Genomic DNA, 18980 nt, shown 5'->3' with positions numbered 1-18980 from the left:
TTTGAACCATTTGGTTTATCACGTTTTTTGTGAGAAATGGATCCAATTTTATCTTTTTCCACATTGTTTCCAGTTATCCAAACATTGTTTTTTTCAGAAGTCCATCTTTCCTTTACTGATTTAAAATGCAGCCCTTTCATATCATATTACAGAAATTTCTAGGTGCAGCTGCGTCTTCTCTTGGATTTTGGATTTTGTTCCCTTGGTCTTTCTGTTTATTCATGTGATTTCAGCACCTTTAATTGCAGAGTTTTTATATTATTTTTATGTCTAGTAGTACTAGCCTTCTTATTAAACGTTTCCTGGCTACTTTTGCTTCCTTGCTCTTCCAAATGAACTTTATTGTCAACTTCTCTAGCTTCAGAATTTTAAAAAAATCTGATAGTATTTTTCCTTGGGCTTGCATATATTTATAATTTAACTTACTCTCTTTTCCTCTATTTGTCTCCTCCCTCTCCGTCGATGACTTTATAATTTTTGCAATAAAATTAGCACACATTCAATATAAAATAATTCAGTCTATGCAGCAAATATAAAAAAGAGATGGAGAAAGAATTGCTCAAATCCTGGATAAAATAATTTTATTAAGATGGAATCTTTCTATTCATGCTGTATATTACATTTTAAAGTCAGATTCATTTTTCTTAATTTTAATGGAGGGAAAAATAACATGAAAACTAACATGAAACTGAAAGAAATATTTCTTGATCAGTAGAAATATTGATTCTTAAAAGTTCTCTTTAACGTAGAGAAAATATTTAAAATAATATTTAGATGTTAGGGTCATTCTCAAAGAGAGATTATCACTGTTTACCTGCCGCTCATGATGAAAAATTAGCACTCTCATACTTCTTCCTAACTCTCTTTCCTCTGCTTCCTGGCTTTCTTGTTTGTTTTTTCATTAGATAAGATTATGTTTTTTAATCTGTCAAGGTTTACAGCACTTTTCATCTGTGCTGTAACTATATTGCCTACAGTTGTTCAGTATAATTCTATATTCAAATTGATTTGAATCTCCCTATCCAGTTATGCTATTATGCATTTTCCACTCTTGAGTTATTTTGATGCATCCCCTAAATGGACCTCATCATGTAGTTGTTTTGTCAAAAAGTTCTCACTGGGATACTCTTGTCTGAGGTTTTCATGCTGCAGAGTGTCTGGAGGCTGCCTTTATTCTGGGACACCTTGGTAATAAAACTGGGTCATGTTAATAGGACAAAGGTTACACTGCAGAAACAAATGAACCTCGAAATCTTAGTGTCTAACCTCAGCAAAGGCTTCTTTCTGCTCTACTCCGTCACTCCAAGGCCATGACTATGGAGGGCGCAGTCCGTGTGCCTGGTTCGTCTGTAATACAGGGCAAGAGAGAAAGTGGAAAATTCACAATCACTCACCTGCCTGGGTTCTCCGGTGACACACGTCACTTATCTCTTGTCATTTATCCAAACTTGTCACTTGGCCTTACCTCACTGTCAGGAGGCTGGGAAAGAAGCAGTAGGTTTGGGCATTGTAACTACCTGCACCTGCGGGTCAGGGTAAAGGTGTTATTTTTGTTTCCTAGGTGCCTCAAACTTCTTTTTTTCTTCCTGAAATTCAGATCTTAACTAGAATAAGTACTACATAAGTGGTTCTTCAATATTTTCCCCAGAATATTTTTTAAATCAAACAGATCTTTCCTTTACTTCAACACTTTTTTATTCTGTTATTCATTTGACCATTTTCTCCATTTCACATGTTGAATTTTCTCAACACAAATGATCCTTTTACATATAATCATGTTTTCTTTTACTTTCCTCATTCCTCTGAACTGCTCCTTTTTTTTTTCTTTTGAAATCACCACAATTACCTTACCTTTCTTCTGTCTTAACAGATTAGAATTTTTTTTTAATTAATTAATTAATTAATTAATTTTTGGCTGTGTTGGGTCTTCGTTTCTGTGCGAGGGCTTTCTCCAGTTGCGGAGAGCGGGGGCCACTCTTCATCACGGTGCGCAGGCCTCTCACTATCGCAGCCTCTCTTGTTGCGGAGCACAGACTCCAGACGTGCAGGCTCAGTAGTTGTGGCGCACGGGCCCAGTTGCTCCGCGGCATGTGGGATCTTCCCAGACCAGGGCTCGAACCCGTGTCCCCTGCATCGGCAGGCAGATTCCTAACCACTGCGCCGCCAGGGAAGCCCAACAGATTAGAATTTTGATGACTCTATTCTGTCTAGCTGCTCCTAAGGTATGCAATTAGTGTTATAAAAGCATTAGTATAAGTCCTTAAAATTCTCCACAATCTCCCTTTAATATCATCCTGTTGTTGAACCATCTCTCCTTTGAGCTCCGGTTTTCATGATATTAAGAACTTATTAAGTTCTTCTTGAACATAAAAAACTCAAGAAGTTCTTCCTTTTCTTCTCTCATTTTTTCCAGCCCAGATTCTTGACCCATGTCCTGCGTGCTTCCCCCCCTCCCCTCCCCTTCTCGTTCCTTCTCTTCACACAACGTGAGCAGATATGCCCTCACATTTCTTTTCATCTTGATTGAGCACTGAAACAGGCTCCCCTGTCCAGACTTTCTATTTTCTCTAATTTCATGCATGTTAGTTCCTCCTCCGGCTCATAGGTCTGATTTTAAGCCAGCTATTTGCTGTTTCATCTGTTTTGTTGAGGCCTAAGCTGGGACACTCGGGGCGGGGAGTGGATATGGTTATGGGGCACAGAGAAGACCATGCAGAGTCATTATTAGAAATCGGGGCTCTATACTTCCTTCTGGGATGCTGGTAAGTGTGTCGGGGTTCACTCATCAAGTGGGGTGTGTATTTTATTTTCAAATAAAGATACCTATTAGCTTTGAATCGTTCCCCAAATCCAAATGGTCCCAAAGCCTTTGCTCCTTTAAGAGTCAGGCAGCCACCATTCTGGTCAGCATTCTCACCGTCCCATTAAGAAAATTAAAAACAAGAGGGTCTTTCCTGAGTTCTGGAAGTTTACTTTAGACTACTGTACTAGACTTAGACATCAGTCGTCATTCTGAAATTTTGTTTATTTCTTTTCTTAGCTGCCCCCTTTGGAAGTCTGCAACATGACACCACCCATGCTCCTTGTTTGGGTGCTGGTGGCGTGTTTTAAAACATTGCAGTTGCTGTTTCATTGAGTTCCCGGCAGGGGGCTTTGTGATCTGGCTGCACCCCACCATCTCTGCTCAGAAGTCTTCAAGAAGTGTTTCTGAAAGTGTGATAGTAGAACAACACACAACAGAAACCCCTGGATGCTTCTTAAACATGTGGATTCCTGGCTCTTATTGGAGGTAGGTATACTGTAACAGAAGCTCTGGGAATGTTTAGTTTACGCATTTTAAATACATTTCCTGGCAGATACTAATCACACTAAAATTTGAAAATCCCTGACTATGTAATCTTATGAAAGCTTCTACTTTTTCTCTTTCCAGCCCATAAAGAATTCTAAACACAATCTTTTCTTCCTATTAACATTGCAAAATATCATCGATATGGTGTTTGTAACAAGGAATAAAGAGATCCCATCTTGGTGTTCGAGGATGCCCACAATTCCATACATACCCGCTCAGCCTAGTTTAGTAGAAAAATGACCTGACATTCTCATTCCAGACAGCTCTTTAGATAAAAGAGAAATATATACAAAGTGCTGATGTCTGTACACCCAGAGGCCCTGTTAACGCTAAATAATCATAATTTGAGCTAACGTCTGGATTTGTGTATAGCAACAATTATTAGTACTAAGTTTTACAGCTTTTCTGCCTGTCGTTTTTTCAAGAAATGAAGATGCGTTGTGCCTCTGTTGGGTGAACCACAGGGATCTCTGGAAGAACAGAATAAAGGTTTGCTTTTTGATGTTTATTTCCATTTTAGGAAATTGCAATATTGTTCATCAGCATTAACTCTGCTTGCAGAACAGCTCACTTTCTTATATATTTTCTCACAAAACTGTCTGATTATATTGCTTATGTAGTTCTCAAAATCTGATATTAAAATACTAAAAATGTACACATAAAACAAAGGGAGCAAGTACCAAAGTAGGTTCCGTCCTAGTAAAATTATAAGGAAAGCGACAGTTAGAGAAACAGCCTTTATCCTCTTCCCCCCATGGATGCCCATTCCTGCCATGTGCTTCTAGGTCCTTCTTTATAAAGATTACTTTTAATACAGACTCTGGCCCTTTTTATGACTTACTCTGGATAAAATTCCATGTGCCACTTTTCCCAGGAATATTAGAACATAAACCAAGTTTCCTTCAACATCATCAACTTTTGAGTACAAGTTAAGTTAATTTCCTTAAAAGACAAATGGATATTAAAATACAAATATTATTACATAAGAAGGAATTCATAATTTATGCAGAAGTACAATATATAACAACATTATCTCATAGGATGGTTACATGTAATTATACCTTGTGAAGTTTAAAGTTTATAATATTAATTTTAAACAGATGGTGATAACCTCAGAATGCACAGTTTAATCCATAGAACACCCTCTAAAAGTTAATAAAAGGGAGTATAGTTTAAAAAAAACAAGAAAGAAAATAAAATGAGAGACAAAAAATTTTATTAACTACAAAGAAGGCTAGAAAAGAGGAACAGAGACCAAAAAAAAAAAAAAAGAAAGAAAAGAAAAAAGAGAGAGAGAGAGAAAAGCAGGAGGGACAAGTAAAAATAAATATGAAGATGGCAGACCTAAACCATATCCATCTTTACTTGAAATGTAAATAAATTAAACATTCCAATTAAAACATACGTAATATCTGACTGGAGAAAGAAGTAATATTTAACTCTGGGCTGCCTGCAATAGATGTAAAACAGATATGAAGACCCGAATATGTTGAAAGCAGGAGACTGGGAAAGAACAAATCATATACGTATAGGATAAGTTAAAGCAAGCTAGTATGGCTATATTAATATCAAACTATAAAGAAATGGGACCTAATGGAACTTAAAAGCTTTTGCACAGGGCTTCCCTGGTGGCGCAGTGGTTGAGAATCTGCCTGCCAGTGCAGGGGACACGGGTTCGAGCCCTGGTCTGGGAAGATCCCACATGCCGCGGAGCAACTAAGCCCGTGAGCCACAACTACTGAGCCTGCGCGTCTGGAGCCTGTGCTCCGCAACAAGAGAGGCCGCGACAGTGAGAGGCCCGCGCACCGCGATGAAGAGTGGCCCCCGCTTGCCGCAACTGGAGAAAGCCCTCGCACAGAAACGAAGACCCAACACAGCCATAAATAAATAAATAAATAAATAAAATTTAAAAAAAAAAAAAAAAAAAAGCTTTTGCACAGCAAAGGAGACTATCAACAAAATGAAAAGACAACCTACAGAATAGGAGAAAATATTTGCAAATGATGTGACCTATAAAGGTTAACATCCAACATACTTAAACAGCTCATACAACTCAACATCACAAAACCAAAGAACCCAATTAAAAAATGGGCAGAAGACCTGAATAGACATTTTTCCAAAGAAGACATACAGATGGCCAAGAGACATGAAAATATACCCCACAGCACTAACCATCAGAGAAATGCAAATCAAAACCAAAATGCTATAGCAACTCACACCTGCCAGAATGGCTATCATCAAAAAGAACACAAATAACAAATGTTGGTGAGGATGCAGAGAAACAACTCTTTTTTTTTTTTAATTTTTAAATTTTATTTTATTTTTTATACAGCAGGTTCTTATTAGTTATCCATTTTATACATAATAGTGTATACATGTCAATCCCAATCTCCCAATTCATCCCACCCCCCCCCCCCCCCACGCCACTTTCTCCCCTTGGTGTCCATACGTTTGTTCTCTACATCTGTGTCTCTATTTCTGCCCTGCAAACCAGTTCATCTGTACCATTTTTCTAGGTTCCACATATATGCGTTAATATACGATATTTGTTTTTCTCTTTAGGACTTACTTCACTCTGTATGACAGTCTCTAGATCCATCCACATCTCTACAAATGACACAATTTCGTTCCTTTTTATGGCTAATATTCCATTGTATATATGTACCACATTTTCTTTATCCATTCGTCTGTCAATGGGCATTTAGGTTGCTTCCATGACCTGGCTATTGTAAATAGTGCTGCAATGAACATTGGGGTGCATGTGTCATTTTGAATTATGGTTTTCTCTGGGTATATGCCCAGGAGTGGGATTGCTGGGTCATATGGTAGTTCTATTTTTAGGGAAACAACTCTTGTACACTGTTGGTGGCAATGTAAATCGGTGCAGCCACTATGGAAAACAGTATGGAGGTTATTAAAAAAAACTAAAAATAGAGCTACCATATGACCCAGCAATTCCACACCTGGGTGTATATCTGAAGGAAATGTAAACACTAATTTGAAAAGATCATGCACCCCTATGTTCATAGCAGCATTTTTAATAATACCCAAGATATGGAAGCAACTCACGTGCCCATCAACAGATGAATGGATAAAGAAGATGTGGTGTATATACACAATGGAACAGTACTCAGCCATAAAAATGAGTGAAATCTTGCCAGTTGCAACAACATGGATGGACCTAGAGGGTAATATGCTTAGTGAAATAAAACAGGCAGAGAAAGACAAATACTCTATGTTATCACTTACATGTGGAATCTAAAAAATAGAACAAACAAATATTATAAAACAGAAACATACAGACATAGAGAACAGACTAGTGGTTACCAGGGGGGAGAGGGAAGAGGGGAGGGGGAAGATAAGGATATGGGATTAAGAGGCACAAACTTCTATGCATAAACTAAACTACAAGGGTATATTGTACAGTACTGGGAATATAGCCATTATCTTGTAATAGCTTTAAATGGAGTATAATCCTATAAAAATATTGAATAACAATGTTGTATTGTACACCTGAAACTAATATAATATAGTAAATCAACTATATTTCAATAAAAAAGAAAAATGTAGCAGACAATACTGCCATTACTGTTAGTATTGATATAACTGATAATATCAATCAGACAGGAAGTTCTAACAAAGATAAAGTGATAAAGTGTTATTTATCTTTACTAACAAAGATACGTCATGATTCAACAGGAAGACATAGCAATACTAACTTTGTATGTATCTAGTAACAGATTCTCAAAAAATACAAAGCAAAATCTGATCACTTAAAGGGCAAAATAGTTGAATCCAAAACAAGAGTTGGATATTTTTTCTGTAACACATAGAGAAATTAGACCAAACAAAAAAATCTGTAAGGAAATAGAAGCTCTGAACAACATTAGCACCATTACTTGACCTAATTGACTTTTACAGAAAACTACAAACAACAATGGCAGAATGCCCATTCTTTTCACGTGTGTGTGGAATATGCACCATGACAGAAAACATAACTGAGCGTAAAATGAATACAAAGTATTTCAGTTACTGGAATGTTACAGAATATATTCTTCGGTTACATAGGAATTAAATTGGAAAAAAGGAAAGCAATAACATACTAGCAAACATCCAAAATGCTTGGAAATTAAACCAGACATTTCTAGCTAACTTTTGAGTCAAATGAGAAATCACCCAAAAATGATAATAAAAATTCAACATATCAAAATTTGTGGGATATTAGCAAAGCATTGTGTAGTGGGGAAAAATATCATTTAAATGCCTACATCAGTAATGAATAAAGGTTTAAAATCAATGATTTTAAGTTTCTACTCTAAAAAAATATAAAAAGAAGAGCAAATGAAATGCAAATTAAGTAGAATAGAGTACATAATATAGTTTAGAGCTGAAACCATGCAATGGCAAAGAAGTAAAATTAAGGCTGTCCTTGGAAAGAATTAATAAAAATCTCTAGCATGTTTAAAATTAAGAAAAAGAAAATACAAATTATAAATATCAGGAATTAAAAAGGTCATACCACTATATATGTTAAAATGACAATAAGGAATATTATAAAACTTTATGCCAATAAAGTTTGAAACTTAAAAAAATGAACAAAGTTCTTTAAAAAGTAATTTTATAAAATGGACACAGGAGAATACCTGAATGTCCCTGTATCTATAAAAGAAATTGAATTTTTAATCGATAACTTTTCCCCCCCAAAAATTCTAGGAGCAGAGTTTTTCAATGCTGAATTCTGCCAACAGAAAAATATAATATCAGCCTTATACAAATTAAGAAAATATAATACCAGTCTTATTCAAATTGTTATAGAAATTTGAGAGGTGAAGAATGCTTACCAACTCACTTTATGAAGCTGGTCCAAACCTAATACAAATATCTCAATAAAATATTAGCACCTTAAATTCAAGCATGTGTAGAATGGATAATGCCTCATGACCAAATGAGGTTTGGACCAAGAATACAAAGTTGGTGCAACATTCAAAAAATAACCAGTATAAATCATCACATTAATGTAACTGAGGAAAAGTTCCTATACCTACCTTATTAGGTGCAGAAAAAAGATGTGACAAAATTCAACACCCAATTATCATAAAAGTTTTAAATAAACTAGAAATTGAGTGAAAGTTAGTTGGATAAATAGCATCTACAAGAAATCTAAACCTAAAATTTTGATGCATAAAGATACATCTTTTATCCAATGTCCCTACTCTTTATCATTAACTGGTGACTTTTTATTTTTTTGAGCAATTTCTCTCCTTAAATCAGCCTTGTTTGATAAAACTTCATTTTGTTACTATTTTGATATTATGTTTTAATGCCTTTTCCTTCTTTAAACCTTGAGTCAGTAGGTTTTGTTGATATTTCTTATGTACAATGTCTTTTGACCCAATATGTGTCTTTTTCCTTAAAGAGATAATTTTATCTCCTTTATATTTGCAGGATAGATATCTGATATTTGTCCTAAAATTTTGTCTTATATTTTCTATTTTAATTCTCCTTTGTTTTCTATCATTTGCCCCATTGAACATCTTTATGTGGTATGTGGGTGGGTGTTTCTTTTAAAAGCATGTAAGTTTTGTATTTGGTATTGTGTTACTTTTGCGTATCAGTTAGGGTTCATTTGCAAGAAATGGAAATTGACGAAATGGGCCAGAGGCCTGTGCACTAGGCTGCCGCTAGGACAGACTCAGAACTGCACCGTAAAGCTGGCCCACTGCGGGTAAACCAGCGACTTTAATAGGAAGGAGGGCAGTGAGGAGTGGCTACTGGAACCGGTGACTAAAAGAACACTCTGGTGTCACCGGGAAGCAAGGATCAGGAACCTCTCTGGTCACAGCTGCCCTTTGACTTACAAGGAGGGAGCAAGGGGCCCTGGGATACTGCTCAGAAAACCCCAGCATCTCCAAAACCGGTCTTGCCAGCAACAACTACCAAAAATAAAGGAAATTTCCTTGTACCCAGCTTCTAGCTTCTAAACCTTGAAAGAATGCATCTAATTAGTAGACCAAGCTTCATGGAATTCAGGGAAATGCAGCTTGCAATTCTCTTCTGTACCAAGAGCACAGAGAAAAGTGCGACTAGGTGGTGATTACAGAGCCAGGTCATGGGTTGTGTTTTAATTGGCAATTACATAATCCTCACACGTGATATTTCCTAGGGGCTCCCCTAATTAATTTACATACATTCTCTACAATTATACATCAAGCCAGAATTATTTACCCGATTCAGTTCTCTAGAGATTTCACAACAATGCAATTTCATACAAGAATTCTGATCTGAATTTTTATAACTAACCTCATTTCAAACTATGGACCTCATGAGTACTCAGCTGACGTGTTTGAAAGTGATTACCAGGTATTATTTATTCTTGTTATTTCACAGAAAGTGACACACACACCTTCCCAACTATCCTTCTTTCTTCATTATCACCATTGTTTTAGTTAAGAAGTTTTTAATTTACAGAGTCTGAATTATTTATTTTGTTCAAATAATTGTATGAAGGAGAAGATTCCCCCATATAATGTACAGTGTATAGATGCATGTGCACAAGCAGGAAGGAGAAGGTGAAATAGTCACGCACCATTTGGAGAAGATGTTCATAAAGCTCTTGGCTCGGGGCCTGAGGAAGAACAGTGGACCCTGGCTGTCAGTTCATAGCATAAGGAGGCCAAGCTCATTTGGAGTGTTGGTCCCCAAAAAGAAAACAAAGGGAAGAAAATTTTGCTTCCAGTGATCCAAAAATGTAGTATAGGAGCTCGCTAGTACTTCTGGGAAAATAGTTGATCGGCGCCAAAAAGAAATAAATGGCTTTCTTACACGTTTGTGCAATTCAGTTTCACTACTCTACGAAGCCTAAATGCTATCAAAATGCCTCAAAGAGAGTCAGAGAAGGTTTGTTCGGACAAGGAAAGATCCTGTCAAGCTGGAGAGAAGGCTGGTATTTTGTACCACCCTAATGTTTGTCTCAAAATCTCAATATTTAGGGAAAAAATAAGTAGAAAGATTAGGTCAAAAGTATATCATGGCTTTGGCATTTTCCAGTAGAATCAGTATTTCTGCTCTCAGTTGGTTGGACACTCTAGATCAGGACCCTCCCTGGAGTGTTCTGTGGCTTATCCAAGGTTTAGTCAGCATTCATTAGTTTTTCTCTGTAAAAGCTTGACGGTGACATGTTTTATACACTTTCAAAAATTAACCGAAAATAGTAGAACTATTGGAAATCTCCCATTTGTGAATCATTTAATCCTTGAATCTCAGTAGGTATTGACTACAGCCTTAAGCATGAAGTGATCTGAAATTAAGAACAGCAGTCAGTGTTTCTGCCTGTTTTAAAATCAATGCCAAATACCATACGATTGAGCTGCAGTTATTGGCCAGCAAAGGAGCTAAAATAATCAGATTCACCATAGATACGTGTATAAAGGTGGGCCCATCATTTCTATTTTATGACAGAGAAACTGAACCAGTAAGAAGGGGAAAAGTGTGAAAGCTGGTCAAGGACCCCAGCTCACTAGAAACTGGCTCTTCTCTTGGTGGAATGGCCAAGAGATCTTAGGACAAATTTGAAATTACATGAGAACTCTGTATATTACCTGTCTTCTCCATTATTTATTAAGTCATTTGAGCAGACTTTTAAAAATTTATTTTAGTGAAGTATAGTTGATTTACAGTGTTGTGTTAATTTCTCCTGTACAGCAGAGTGATTCAGTTACACACACACATATATATACATTCTTTTTCATATTCTTTTCCTTTATGGTTTATCCCAGGATATTGAATATGGCTCCCTGTGCTATATAGTAGGACATATATAGAAACAGGGAACCAAATATATATATAGTATCCATCCCATATATAATAGTTTGCAGAGCAGAGTTTTTAAATAACTGGATTGAGCCTCAAAGAAACTTGAAGAATATTTTAAGATATGCATAAGAAGGGATTGACAAGATTTGTACCCAAGGATAGACTGGAGTGTTGGAAAGAGGAAAGAAAACTCTGAATCTGGAGGAGGATTACTTTCTAGTAAAACATCAACTTAGTCTCAGAGGATGGTTTGCAAAGGTCCGTGCCTTTCAGTTGTTCCAAGAACACTTTATCCTGGAGCAGACGTGTCTCTTGGACACAGAGATTCATAAGATTCTCTTTCTCCTCTGCGTCATATTTGGGATTTCTTAAGGAGGAGGCAGGGGCACACCTGTGAGACCTGGAGTGGTTGGTGCAGGTATAGCACCTACAAAGGTAGCAACTGTGCGCGGCTGACGGTCCAGTGCAGGTGAAGTTGGACTCAAGGCCGTTGTTGAAGCATCTACGCCTCCCTTGCTGTCAGCTCTAGCTCAGGTCAGCAATCACTCACGGAGCACCACCGATGAGACACACGTGTGTGAGCTGCGTGTGGGTCACACAAAGATGAAGAAGCCACGGTACTTCCTCTGGAGAGGCTCACGGTCTGGTTGAGAGTCTGCCACATAGACAGGTGGTTTCCATCCCATGTAGTGAAGGCAGAGAGGTTAGCCCAGGTTCTGGGGAGGGTCAGAGGCAAGTCACGTGGCCTGACTGGGAGGTTCAGAACAGGCTTCAGAGGAGGAGATGCCCTAGGCTGGGTTTTCCGCAATGTGTTAACCGGATGGAAAAGCCGAGAAAAGCATTCCAGGAGGAGAATGGAGCCTGGGAAATGGAGAGAGCTAGAAAACAGGTTCCACAGGCAGCTTGGCATTATTAAGTTTAAAAGTGAAATGTGAAAAGTGCAGGAGATAGGGGCCAGGTCTTTACAAGAGAGCTATCTGTAGGATTTCATCTAGAAATTGGTACAATATGCAATCTGTGCTAAATACCTTATTGAAATGTTTAATTGCATGATCTGTACAGAATTCGCATTACTAGATGATGCCATTTTCTTTACTCTCTAGGACCTGTAAGGAGTAACCAGCTTCAGTCACCTGAATTTTGTTTTGGTCACTTCAATAAATGTTTATAGACGTGGAGGTGGCCGATTAGTAGGGGGTACAGTGGCTGCTCATACAGAGTGGGTCGGGGAGGTGGTAAGGTGTGTGCAGAGTGGAGCGGTAGCATTGTGGGAAGACCAGCTCTCTGGTTGCCATAGGAATAGATGAAGGACTAAGAGTATGGATGCTATGGATAATCCATTCTTTCTACGTGAATTATCAAGATCTTAGAAGCCCCTTTGACATGGGAGGGGAGCACTTTAGGAACAATTAGTGAACAGATGTGTCTGAAGTGGACACAAGTCTCTCCTCAGGTGTCACACGTTGAAAAGGTGGCCAGTGGAAATGCCCCTTGTCCAATGAGCCCTCAGCTTCCTCTCCCAGGGCTGATGAAACTTCTATCCTAGGTTTTCCATCATGGCCAGAGCCAATGCAGGGATGTTGCCAACATCTTGCTATTTTGTTCTTTTCGTAATTATTTGATTAATAATAATGACTGAGCTACTTAATACTGTATACGTCTGCTAGCATTATTATCTCCCTTAATAGGACAGGAACCCTGATTTCTGAATTTAACCCATGGTGTATAATAAACTCACAGTTATTCAAATCTTTTAAAAAGAATGTGTATAGTCCCGGGCTGAAGGGGAATATATTCTGAATATTCTGTGGCTGACATTCTTAACATTCGATATTGGACTGAATATAACTTCTGCTACATAGATAAGTGGGCACAGAGTTGGGAATGGGGATGGGGTTATTCTTACGATTTCTATCCTGGAAGCTTTGGAGGTATCTTTAGTTTTAGAGTCTCTTCCTTCATATGTAACACGGATATACTCTCTTTTACCCTGACACATCTTTGGGGTTTTCTTTCTACTGAAAAGTTCAAGAAGCAGAGTCAGAATGTACTGGACTATCAGGAGAGCAGGTGTGATGGGAAAAGAGAGCTTCTGGAATCAAAGAGACTTGGGCTGAGACTCCTGAAAATGTGGACACTCCCCACCTGTTGCTGGATCCTCTCCAAACACTACCTTCAGGATGCCAAGACTTTTTTTAAAATATACCCTTAGAGAAGCCAAAGTAAAGACTGTAGAAGTAGCTGGGGCTGGAGGGAGAGTAGTTGTGGCTCAGAATGGGAGGTTCGGGACTCCCTGGAGCTCCTTTCCCTCCTGTTAGTGGACTCAGCCCACAACCACACAATCACACAGGACACAACAGCCAGAGGCTGACTCCGCCACTTCTGCTCACGCATCCTAGGCTGGGGGGGTTGGTTCCCCCAGCAGTGATGAGCTTGGGCATTTGAAGGACACACCAGAATAAAATGACTCACGTAACCATCTTAAATAGAAGAAGCGGAATCAATGAACCAAATCAAACATTGAGAATAAGCGTAGTAAATGCTCTCAAAGATGTAAAATGGGGCAAGGGCAGCAGGAAGGAAAAACACGCAGTTATAAAGAAGAAAGGTCATGCATTTGGTTTAACAACTATAACAATGGCAATAAAGACTCTGATGAACAGGCTAAATTGCTAATGACAAATTAGTGGACATGCCCTGGAGATATTTGGAAGGAAGCAAAAAGGTAAAAAATGTAGGATATACAGAGGAGAGAAGGAAAAGTGCTGTCATTTATAGAATATTCTTCTTTCAAGAAGAATAGAAAATAAGTAACTGGAAGGAAACAGATGAAGAAATAACGATTGCTAACTTCCAGGAAATAAAGACAGCGCTCTCCTTCGTTGTCCCTTCATTAATATTCTTTTGTGTCATGCAGACCTTGTCTTTTGATTCCCTCCCTTTCTATTTGGTGTTTATGGGGAAAATTTCCATTTTAAAATCTTATCAGCATTATTCACAGTAGCCAAGATATGGAAACAACCTAACTGTCCATCGATGGGTGAATAGATAAAGAAGTGCTGTGTGTACATTTATATACAATGGAGTATAATTTATCCATGAGAAAAAAGGAAACACTGCCTTTAGTTACAACACGGATGAACCGTAAGACATTATGCTAATTGAAATAAACCTGACAGAGAAAGACAAATACTGTATGATCTCGCCTATATGTGGAATAGAAACAAACAAACAAACAAAAAGTCAAACTCATAGAAGCAAAGAGGCTCCTGGTGGTACAAAGAGGTGGGAGGTGGGAGAAATCAGAGATGTTCGTCAAAGGGAACAAAGTTGTAGTTACACAGGATGAATAATTCCAGAGCTTGAATGTGTTGCATGAGGACTGGACTTTATAATATAGCACTGAACACTGAAAATATGCTAAAGAGTGATTTCAGGTGTACTCATCATACACAATGATAACTACGTGAGGCTAAGTTAATTAACTTGACCGTAGTAATCTTTTCACTGTTTATATGTATATGAAATTATTATGCTGTACAACTTAAATGTATACAACGTTTATTTAATAATATGTAAATAAAAACCTTGCCTTTTCTTAAGTCCTACAAATTTGAGAACAAAAAAAATTTCGATAATTAATGGTGACTTGGTTAAAAAAAACAATAAAGAAAACTTATTAAATGTCTTCCACAGAGGTACTTTCTTTATGAAAAAGGGAAATTTTATTTATAATTTATTTTTATTTCGTTATGTTCTCCTGCTGATGGCCACCATTCCACTGAGCGCCCTTCAAGGTGGATGCTTGTGTGAAACCCAGGGATACCCTTCCTCTCCCTCCTCCCCCCCTCTTTCCCTTCCTTCCTTCCTTCTTCCTTTCTCTTTTATCTTTTTGAGAGCTTTCTGTGAAGCACTAAGTCAGGTGAAATAGACTTCAAAATGTTTGAAAACCTAAGTTGGTAATTATAAGAGGTAAGTGTCAAGAGTAGCTCAGGGAAATGACAAAATGCTGAACTAAGGCTAAAACTAGCCAACTGCGGATGACATGAGTGCGTAGTGAAAGCCACAATGAGCAAAGGCAGCAGCAGTTAGTCCAGGGAAACCTTCCATGTCTGTTACTGTGTTCAGTACAGTCTTTAGTTCTTGACTTCAAAGCAACTGAAATGATCTGGTTACTTAAACACTGGAAGAAATGGGATTTTGCAGGCTGTATAAGGTGCCTATGTGTAAATAAAGTAGATAATAAATTGAGTGGGAGTGGTGTGGTGACTTCTTTCATGCTACAGATTCCCGGGCTGTGTTTACGCTTGTGGACCCTGTGTAATGATTAATAGTGACCCTTTCACTCCCGGAGATGTCCTGGTTTGGTTAATAGATTATACGTTCATGCAGTGTACCAGCAAAGTATTTACACATAGGTGTTCTTTAGTTATTTTAGACTTTGGGCTCCTCTTGCACTCATGCTTCACCTGTAGATCTTTAGTGTAAAAAGAATTCAAGGGTCTGATTATGGCTGAGGGTCTGCTTAAAGCACAGCTGAAATTACGTCTGTCAACATGTTATAAAGTAATAGCCTCAACATGGCTGGGCTGACAGACAAGAATAACTGCTGGACAACCTCTGGGGGTGGGAGCGTGTAGGGATCTTGCATAAGAAAAACTATAGGGTTCTGTGAAAAGGATCTGGGTGAAGCCATGAGCAGGAAAAGCAGTGAGTGGTGATTGTGCAAATCAATCATCATCATCATCCTGGTAAATGGGGAGAAAAATGATGTCTGCACCCTGAAACTTCAGTTGAGTTTTCCACTTTATAAAGGTAGAAAATCAGCCTCCATTGTTAACCAAACTAATCCAGAATGTGGAAAGGAGCAGGGAAAAGAGAAATCCAAATAATGCAAGAGTACTGAGTTCCATGAGCAATAGAAAGTAGTTAGAGAAACAGAAAAATCTAGAATGACGTTAGTATGAATGATTCATGCCTCCAAAGCTTGGGTTCCGTAATAGGTTATTACCGTAAAAGACGTATATGCACCTTCTATTTTTAAAAAGTATTTTATGAGCTTCAGAAGGAAGAATTTTCAAAAAGGAATTTTGCAGAAATTCGATCTTCAGGGTACGAAGAAAAGCGAGATGTTGCTGTCATGACCCACCTAAATGTTGTCATATTTGCTAAATTCTTGAAGGTCAAAGGCTACTTTCAATCATCACATGAGAACATGAGGACATGGTAAGGTGCAGCCAGGGACACTGTCTTGTGCATCACAGAAAGGGGTTGAGATTTAAACCCTCATCTCACAATCACCTCTCCGATACCTCTGAGTGAGGGCTGAGAGAGAAGGAAAGAAGAACATTCTGGGAGTTTAATGCCTGGCGGATATTATTTGCTGGCTTTTAAGAATGTGTGTGTGTGTGTGTGCTAATTTCTTTCTCTGGTGAACCCTATACGCAACCATAATTAGCAAAAACACATTTTATGTGCTGTCATAGAGATCGGTGCTGACTCTGAAAATTTAGTAACCACCATAAAGGGTATCAGATATAACTGCATCTGTCACTCATCTGGATTTGGTAGAAATACCAGGAGAAAGAAACGAGTCTGCTGTCACTTTATCATCTGATGTGGCTGTGTTCAAGTTGTCCTTTTTGGATATATTCCCTGGGATTCTTTGTCCACAATACAGATGTGGTCCCTGACTTGTTCTCGTTTGGGACAGGTCGAAAGAGCTAAGAAAAAAAAGAGGTTAAGGGCTTCCCTGGTGGCGCAGTGGTTGAGAGTCTGCCTGCCAATGCGGGGGACGCGGGTTCGGGCCCTGGTCTGGGAGGATCCCGCATGCCGCGGAGCGGCTGGGCCCGTGAGCCACAATTGCTGAGCCTGCGCGTCTGGAGCCTGTGCTCCGCAGCAAGAGGGGCCGCGGTGGTGAGAGGCCCGCGCACCGCGATGAGGAGTGGTCCCCACTTGCCGCGGCTGGGGAGAGCCCTCGCACAGAGGCGAAGACCCAACACAGTCATAAATAAATAAATAAATAAATTAAAAAAAAAAAAAAAAAGGTTAAAATTTGAGCAGTTTTTCAATCCCAAAAGTTATTAAACATTATTCAGCTTAAAAAGGAATTTGTTCAAACTATATTTCAGATTGTCTGAAATTTAGCAGCCTATTTCAAAATCTTCCTGTTGGCATTGGCTATATAGATCCATCAAGTTAAAAAAAAACTAAATCAGTCTTTATTGGACAGGAAATACCCCTGCAGAACAGACAAATTTGAAAAAAGATAATTGGGATCATCTTTCGCAAGTATGGTAAAATAAATCTGGATCAAAATGTTCGTACCATTTATTTCTTTTAAGAATATTTGATGTTCTGCTCAACTGTCAAATCATAGAAAAAATGTATAAGGAATTTCTAAAAAGCTATCGGAATATTTAGAACATTTTCTGCCATGAATGTTACATCTTCTTTTGGCTCACACAAAACTCTCCAAATCTTTGTTCTTGATGAGTCACTAAACATTTTGCAGAACTGAATCTGGGTGTAAGATGTAAAAGCCACCAGATAAGGGATTAAATATGGAAACGAGTTTCTTTCTGACAGCTAAAAAGTGTCATGAATTTTAAATGCTTTTTCTTAAAAAGAGTCAAGCTTTTCTCCTTAAGAGTGTTTTCCTTTGACTCTAGAAATTATTTCGGTTGCTTATAGTGTGGTCCTGTGGACTGGTCTGCAAGAAGTTGCCATTCTGAGGTAAGATAAGCAAAAAATCGAACCTTAAAAACTTTTATAGTCATTTGAGCATTGATAGTAAGTTTATATCTGTTTAATCTAATAAAAAACTTAGGGGCTTTATTATATATATTTTTCATTTCTCTAATAATTTGATTTTTATATATTTTGTGAAAGTTGAAAACTTTAAAAAAAAAACTTGTTATTTTGGCACACACAGTTTGGGAAGCATTTTCTAGCACACACAAACACTTCTACTTGATTTTCCAAAGTTAAAGAGGTCCTGTGACTCCAAATGCCTTTGAAAATCACAAGTCACTTAGATCTAAATGAGCACCAAAGTGAGTAGTGGTGGAGGTGCTTATAGCTTATCCCCAGGTTATTTTTTTAAATTTATTTATTTATTTATTTATTTTCGGCTGCGTTGGATCTTTGTTGCTGCGTGCGGGCTTTTCCTAGTTGCAGTGAGCGGGGGCTACTCTTCATTGTGGTGCAGGGCTTCTCATTGTGGCAACTTCCCTGGTGGCCCAGTGGTTAAGAATCCACCTGCCAACACAGAGGACATGGGTTCAATCCCTGGTCCGGGAAGATCCCACATGCCACAGAGCAACTAAGCTTATGCACCACAACTCCTGAGCCCGCGCTCTAGAGCCCGCAAGCCACAACTCCTGAGCCCGTGCTCTAGAGCCCACGAGCCACAACTACTGAAGCCTGTGTGCTGCAATAGGTTATCTTTTTTAATGGAGACAACAGAATCAAAATTGATTGAGAATATATTTTGGAAGCATATATAATTTATAGTTAAAATCTTTTGCACAGCAAAGGAATCCATAAACAAGACAGAAAGACAACCCTCAGAATGGGAGAAAATATTTGCAAACAAAGCAACTGATGAAGGATTAATCTCCAAAATATACAAGCAGCTCATACAGCTCAATATCAAAAAAACAAACAACCCAATCCAAAAGATCTAAATAGACATTTCTCCGAAGAAGATTACAGATTGCCAAACACATGAAAGGATGCTCAACATCACTGATCATTAGAGAAATGCAAATCAAAACCACAATGAGGTATCACCTCACACCGGTCAGAATGGCCATCA

At 38.2% G+C, this 18980-nt stretch overlaps 1 long non-coding RNA gene across 1 annotated transcript in view; it reads right to left on the bottom strand.

Annotated features, from left to right (window-relative positions):
* Positions 1-787: 787 nt before the first annotated feature.
* Positions 788-18980, bottom strand: part of LOC130709402 (uncharacterized) — a 154718-nt gene continuing 136525 nt past the window's right edge. Inside the window, exon 3 of the long non-coding RNA XR_009009940.1 lies at positions 788-1347. This is a non-coding gene — a long non-coding RNA (uncharacterized LOC130709402). The remainder of the gene's footprint in view (positions 1348-18980) is intronic.

The sequence above is a fragment of the Balaenoptera acutorostrata genome, chromosome 12, assembly GCF_949987535.1.
Source record: "Balaenoptera acutorostrata chromosome 12, mBalAcu1.1, whole genome shotgun sequence".
Taxonomy (NCBI): domain Eukaryota; kingdom Metazoa; phylum Chordata; class Mammalia; order Artiodactyla; family Balaenopteridae; genus Balaenoptera; species Balaenoptera acutorostrata.
Note: the sequence above shows the minus strand (reverse complement) of the source record. Positions and strands in the feature narration are given on the sequence as shown.